This window comes from Chiloscyllium plagiosum, chromosome 3 (assembly GCF_004010195.1).
Source record: "Chiloscyllium plagiosum isolate BGI_BamShark_2017 chromosome 3, ASM401019v2, whole genome shotgun sequence".
Lineage (NCBI taxonomy): Eukaryota > Metazoa > Chordata > Chondrichthyes > Orectolobiformes > Hemiscylliidae > Chiloscyllium > Chiloscyllium plagiosum.
In genome coordinates this window covers 136900951-136908384 of record NC_057712.1, presented here as the reverse complement: position 1 = coordinate 136908384, position 7434 = coordinate 136900951, and the positions used below count along the sequence as shown (strand labels likewise).

Here is a 7434-nt window from a genome sequence, read left to right as displayed (position 1 = left end):
CCCCCTCACCTCAACCCTCATCTCAATCCTCAATTACCCACTCACCCTCACCGTCAACCCTCACCCTCACCTACCCACCCTCACCTCAAACATCACCCTCACCTCCATCCCTCACCCTCACCTACCCATCCATGCAGGGTCTGTTTTGATTGGAGGTTGGATGTTAAATTGGAAGCAGATCGTTGCGATTTGACGCGAGGCCTGTGCTGGTGGGTTGATTAATGTTTCTACCTCTTTCCTGACAGGAATGTGTTTGCGAATGAAGCAGAGACAGCAGGAGCTATCATGGCCTTCTTCCTGTCCCTGGGCCTGGCGGCTGGGGCCTGTCTGTCTTTTCTGTTCCGTGGCCTGGTCTGAGAGAGATCCTCGGGAGATCTGAGTGTGGCCTGTGGGAATTTGAGTTCGACACGATCCGATCCTATTGTTTACTGAGTTATTACCCATTTTTATGTCAATTTTAGTCAGCTGCTTCTCATTGTGTGTACCTGTGGGTGGAAGCCGCAGTTATGTGCTGGAGAGAGTGAGGGTAAGCACTCACCTCCCTCCCACTTCTCTCTCTCTCTCTCTCTCTCTCTCTCTCTCGCCTGACTCAATGCCCACTGCCCTAGCTACACCATTGACTCTCTGCCAATCTATCCCTCCCATTTCCCCTTCTCGCTCACTCCCCACTTATCACCAACAGACAGTTCCTCACAGAGAGCTGTCTGATGCCTTTCTCTATTCCATTTCCCCCCCCCGACCTTGATCCATGCCTCCCCCCCCCCCACCTCCTGCCAACTCACCTCAATACACAGACTTGATCTGAGCAGCAACTTGAAATATCAGGGGTTATGTCGGGGGTGGGGGTGGAGGGGGGAATGGGGGGGTAGCGAAGGAGTTGAGAGAGTAGGGGAGGGGGTAGGGATGGAGTCTGGGGACGTTACTGAGTCCCCTTAATTTCCCAGAGAAAGCTCCAAGCTAAACTTCAGGGGGAGGGGATTTCCAGCCCTTCACCTGAATGTGCTGTATGGCCTCAATGTCGTCTTTAAACTGGCCCAGAGCCTCAGGGCAGCTCCATACCCAGCCACTGGAGCTTTGTTCTGGGATGGCCAAGAGCAGCACATCTCTCCCATCCCTAATTGCCCTTGCAAAGGGGTGAGGCGTAAGGGAAGGCTGTTGCAGGGCAGTGACAATGGGATGCCCTCCCTCCTGATCTGGGTAAGCATTCCCAGCCTCCCACTGCTGCTCCTACCTGGGCACAGCGCAAGGCACAAAGCCTCCCTCCAGACACTGCATTCAGTGTCAGCAAGACCCACAGGTCAGGGGGCAGGCGTTGCGTGGGCTCACAAACCGGACTGACTTTACTCAGAATAACTGTGCAGATTGCTGGAGAAACTCAGCATCCACGCAGAGAGAAACAGTGAACGTTTTGAGTCCGGTCTGACCCTTTCTGCACGGACACGGCCAGACCCACTCAGCATTCCTGGATCTCCGTTTTTATTTCAGATCTCCACGATCTGCAGTATTTTGCATCTATTTTAACACTTGTTCGTCCCTTTGTAACAAAGGGGGTACCGCAGGGACTAATGTCAACTTTCAAAGTATTAAACTATTATAATCCAAGTGTTTCAACAAATAGGCAATATAGACAGATCTGTCAGAGGACAGAATATCCGCAATAACTCTCTCAAATTGTTTTAATAGACTATTTTTATGTGCTATATATATATATCTGTAAAAATAAATACAGTATGCAATCTAATCTCTGTAAGGAACCACTATATAAGTTAGCCACATGAATGGCACATCAACTGACCCGAAATGAACAGGAAACACACCTGCAAGTTATAGGGGCAAAGATCAAAAAGAAATCACAATATGTCGAATAAATGTATGAGGTGGAACTTTGCAGATCCCTAAACGGGCCATGGAAATGGTGGCATCTCAAGGCCTAGCTGCAATACTGCTAAACATGTTACTAACTACAACCAGGAGGCAAACTGGGACACAGACTGCTTGGAGGTCGTGGCTAAAAGGGCTGAGGTAATGCCTAGTTGCCTTTCGGAAAGGCAGCAGCTTAAACAAACGAGATAAGGCTTTGAAACAATCAGGTTCCGTAGACAGTGGAAGTTCAACCAATTGTGGGGCTCATGACGTACTCGTGACACCTGCCGGGGGTCAGATGGCCAATGACTGAGAGCCAGAAGTGGTACTGACCTCCCAGAACCCCCTGATCATGCAGGCTACAGGAACCACCCGGGGAAGAGGGCAAGCTCTCCGGAAGGATAGCTCAGGAAGTGGTAGCTACGCCTGCTACTTGGAGACTGCATTCAGGGAGGACTGACTGTCTGACTCTCAGCCAATCCTAGTAACCAGCCTGCTGGAATACATGAGTGTGATGTGTGTAGGGTTAGACTGTGGAGGCATGAAATAAACTTGCTTGTGTGAATGAATTTGATGGTTTTGATTTATTGATCCCCAGAGTCAACGTATCAACATGAAGGAGGAATAACATATATTTCAGTTTGTGTAACTCACACCCCTTCCATCACTCTACTAACACAGTCAAAAACAACCCACTGCATTCACAAAGAAACACCAAGCTTCTGTCTGACTCTTTTCCCCATGACATCAGACCACCTTCCTCTGGATATCACATTGGACACAGTTTCATTGGGCTCTACAATGCAGTCTCTAGTTCCATCAGTGGCATGTTTCATCTCATCAGTGCAAACAGCTTTACCAGAAACAAAGGGTAGACCATTCAGCCCTTCCAATGTGCCCAGCCATTCAGTATGATCATGGCTGGTCCTTTACCATGTTGCTGCTTTCTTCCTATATCCCTTTATGTCTTTAAGGTCTGAACGTTTCGGCAGTGTTTGCTGACACCAGCCAATGCGGGAAACTCTGTGTGGTCACTGGTCACACATGCACAGTTCCCAGGCCTGATCCTACAATGCCAGGCGTGGAATCAGGGGAGAGACTCCAGACTGAGATAAGTAGAGGGCCCAGAAGCCAGGGTAAGTGGAGGAGATCCCAGGGCTCGGGTGTGGGTGATACAAGGAGACAGGAGGTCACCTCTCAGCCCTCCATGCTGCCCAGCTCTATTCCCCAGCCTGATTCTCCTCTCGCTCTCTCCTCCATCCTCAATGCCTCCTCCTTCCTGGATCCTGTCTATTCCCCCCCCCATCTCCATCCCGGTTCCAACCTTCACTCCCCGTTGGGAAGATGCTGATCAAGGAGGCTGTACAAATAAATGAATTAAAAACACAAACACTCGCTTAACAGGTGTGTGACAGAGACAGGGTCACAGCGAGATCAAAGCTGGGAACGAAATATTCAGGGACTTGTGACTTGTTGAAAGGGGAGGGTAGCACTGTTGCAATAGAATGGAATACGGACAGTAGCAAGAAATGGGAGATGGAAGATCCTGGAATCCATTGTGAAGGATAAGATTTCTGAAACCATGGAAGTGTGTGGTAAAATAGTGCCGAGTCAGCATGGTTTCATCAAGGGGAGGTCACGCCTGACAAGTCTGCTAGAGTTCTTTGAGGAAGTACCAAGGTTAGACCAAGGGGAGCCAATGGATGTTATTTACCTGAACTTCAAGGACCTGGACTTTGACAAGGTGCCACACAGGAGGCTGCTGGGTAAGATAAGGGCCCAGTTGCTAGCATGGAGAGAAGCTGGGCTGGCTGTCATAAAGCAGTGAGTGGGGATAAAGGGGACCTTCTCAAAATGGCAGCTGGTGCCAAGTGGCGTTCGGCAAGGCTCAGTGTTGGGACCACAACTTTTCGCTTTATACATTAATGATCTAGATGAAGGAACTGAGGGCATTCTGGCTATGTTAGCTAGATGATTGAAAGACAGGTAGAGGGACAGGTAGCATTGAGGAGGTGGGGAGGCTGCAGAAGGATTTGAACACGTTAGGAGAGTGGGAAAAGAAGTGGCAGATGGAGTACAACGTGGGAAAGTGGGAGGTCATGCATTTTGGTAGGAAGAATAGAAGGAGGGACTATTTTCTAAAGCAGAGAAAATTCAGAAGGCTGAAGTGCAAAGAGACTTGGGAGTTCTAGTCCAGGATTCTCTCAAGGTAACCTTGCAATTGAGTCAGTAGTTAGGAAGGCAAATGCAATGATGGCATTTATTTTGAGAGGACTTGAATATAAAAGCAGGGATGTACTTCTGAGACTCTGTAAGGCTCTGGTCAGACCACATTTGGAATATTGTGTGCAGTTTTGGGCCCCATATCACAGGGAGGATGTACTGGCCCTAGAGTGTGTTCAGAGGAGGTTCACGAGAATGGTTCCCAGGAATGGAAAGCTTACCCAAAGGTTCCAACAAACTCAAAGGCATTTCTTACTTATGCAAGCTATTGTTTACACTTACAGAACGCTGTTGTACTTTAGCTGCAAGACCCTGATGGCTTAGTTAGAGATGCAGAGAGATATCAACAAAGTGGATTCAATTCCCGCACTGGAAGATCCCACCTTTTCGACCCTCGCCTGTGGCAAGGTGAACCCTGAGGTTAAACTCACCACCGTTGCCTCTGTCTGAGGGGGGATCGGTATGATGCTGATTCATCTTTCTTACAACTGTAACAACACAGGGACAGCAAGGCAAACTCAATCAGCCTCACTCTCACTGGATTCACAACACGAGTGAAACGAAAACGTTCAATAATCCGCAAACGTTCCCGACTCATCCGAACCAGAATTTACGAATAACAAGTTTGTGGCTTAAATAAAAGTTGGCAATTTCTTATCAATGCTGTAAGTTTAGCGCAGCAAACAACAAGGTAATTTCATTTCTGTCTCTGCCCTTCTTCGATCAGAACCCCTACTCACATGTTGACAGACAGGCAGGGACATTCAAGCAAATTATAATTCTCCAATTTGATAACAGTGGTGAGTACCAAGCCTTTCTGAACATTGAGTTGAATTACAGACACATAGGATCGTCTTTGCTTGAATTCCAAAGACAGTGATCAATAAAAACAGCTTCCAGCAGATTCCACGAAACGTGGTAACTCTGAGGTCCAGAGTTGACAGGAACAGATTAACAGCGACCTTCTCCCCAGCCCCACCTCCTCCCATTTCTCTCTCCACCCCAGAGGCTTCCTGCCTCATTCCTGATGAAGGGTTTATGCCCGAAACGTCGATTCTCCTGCTCCTCGGATGCTGCCTGACCTGCTGTGCTTTTCCAGCACCACTCTGATTGCATACCGTCCAAGAGAAAGTGAAAGCCATAAAGTGGAGCTTTTTTAAAAAAAAACCTGACCACCCCTCCCCCCCCTCCCCCCTTTTGATGGTTCAGTGTACGCATATGGCCTTGCTCGCAAATATCTGATTGGCCCAGAAACCACTGGCCAACAGGCTCCACAGGGAGAAGGACTCGTGATTTCCTCTGTAGAGATTGTCACAATCCTCCGCCCTGATTCTGAGGGTCCCCCCCCCCCATTCCGATGGGGTCTTTGTACTGATTTGCCCTTGGCCCCATGCCTGTGCCGTTGCAGGACTGGTCAGGGGTTTATAAAGTGTGCGAACTCACTTCCATGAAGACCGTTGAGAGGTCACTGTAGAGCACGTGTCCATGGTAAACGATCGCTCCTGTGGAAGGGTCCTGCCTGGTTTTAACCAGGTACAATACTGTTCATGTATTTTTAAGGATAACTCCCAGGATTCCAGCACAGCCATGATCAAAGTTCCTTACATGAGTAGCGTCTCTCCCTAGTAATCTTTGAGACCAAGAAAATCTTCAACTCTGTTACATTCCTCAGAGTTGGAGGGCCTTTTTCTGGCTTTCACTGTCTCTTGGACAGCATATGGTCTGAGATTGTTGACTCCGTACCTCAGGTACATTGCCTCATTTCCCTGGGATACAGGTTGTCCCCCTTTTAGCGTAATGCCAGCCTCAGAGGAACGTGATAAGACCTCCTCCAAACTCTCCTCCTGTTCCTCTGTCGTAGCTCTGCAGAGGTTAAAATGTCATCCAGGCAGGCTGCCACTCTGGGAACTATTGGAGAATGTTCACCCACACACTTGGAAAGATGGCACCACCCCTGAAGGGCAAACGAGTGTACTCATGCATGATATCGCTACAGACCGATCCAGATCCCAATGTCCAGAGAGCCATCGAACCAGCTGTTTCCAGATGTATGTACTTATCCTGTCCTTGTGAGTATTTATAGGGATGTGCTCTCTGGATGACCCCTCAGGCTCCAGCTGGAGGTACGTGTGGCTCATACTCAATTTTGAAAGTATGTAGATCCCAGCCAGCTTTCCATGCATGGCAAAGGCGAACTGACTCCGTTGTAAGTGCTGTTTACCATCAACTCAAACCCTCACAGAGACAGTCCAATTTGTCAACTGGGGGTACTGGGAATAAGATGCCAATTTAGCCTCTCCTCTGGAACATAGGGCACTGTGAATTGATTATTCCTCTGAAACATAGGGCACTGTGAATTGATTGTTCCTCTGGAACATAGGGCACTGAGAATTGATTGTGCCTTGAAGTATTTAGGTTGGGCCTCTGGGATTACATAAATCTTGGCCCTGATGGCTTTTATCTTCCCAAAGCCCTCTTGAAATAATTCAGGGCACTTCCCAAAGGCTTCACATCGATCACTACGACTCATTTTCAAAAGCTGTTGCCAATCCAGACAAATTTTCTAGAGCCGGTCCCTCCCCTAAAAGGTTGGGACCTGGTCCTTGTACCACCGGTAAGGAGAGTCAGACTGTCTGTTACCTCGACATAACCCATGGCCCCGATAATAATCCAGGGCTCCCCAGTGCATGCGGCCAGTCTAACCTTGGTATCCCACAGGCTTAAAGGCAAGAACCCCATCAGCGTCTCCTCAAGGTGGGCAACAGATACAGTAGTGCCCTTATCTACCTCTGTGTCTAGGGGGTGGCCATTTCCCTGGGGTTTTATCTTAATTGGGGCCACTGTAGGACCAGTGACACAATTTAGCTACATCAATTCCTCATCATTGGACTGATTTATTTGAAAACTCCTCTCCTGAGGTGACTGTGCCCTTTGACCTGGGCAGTATGTGATCTGCCTGTTTCCATAGCCTTGTTTGTGGAGGAAACTATGACCATATGTATTGCTCCTGACTATATCATGGAGAAACCTCCCATCAAGTTCAGGAGATCTCCCATCCAGTTCAGCCTCTGACTCCAATTGGCCTTCCTTGGCAACAAATGGACCAACACCTTCCACCCCGACCTCAAATTCACCTGGACCGTCTCAGACTCCTCCCTCCCCTTCCTCGACCTTTCTATTTCTATCTCAGGCGACCGAATCGACACGGACATTTACTATAAACCGACCGACTCCCACAGCTACCTGGACTACACCTCCTCCCACCCTGCCCCCTGTAAAAACACCATCCCATATTCCCAATTCCTTCGTCTCCGCCGCATCTGCTCCCAGGAGGACCAGTTCCAAAAC

The 7434-nt window shown here is 48.7% G+C and overlaps 1 long non-coding RNA gene across 1 annotated transcript in view; it reads left to right on the top strand.

The window, feature by feature from the left end:
* The window catches only part of LOC122548579, a 17478-nt gene extending 15046 nt beyond the window's left edge, over window positions 1-2432 (top strand). Inside the window, exon 2 of the long non-coding RNA XR_006311262.1 lies at window positions 246-2432. This is a non-coding gene — a long non-coding RNA (uncharacterized LOC122548579). The remainder of the gene's footprint in view (window positions 1-245) is intronic.
* Window positions 2433-7434: the final 5002 nt, after the last annotated feature.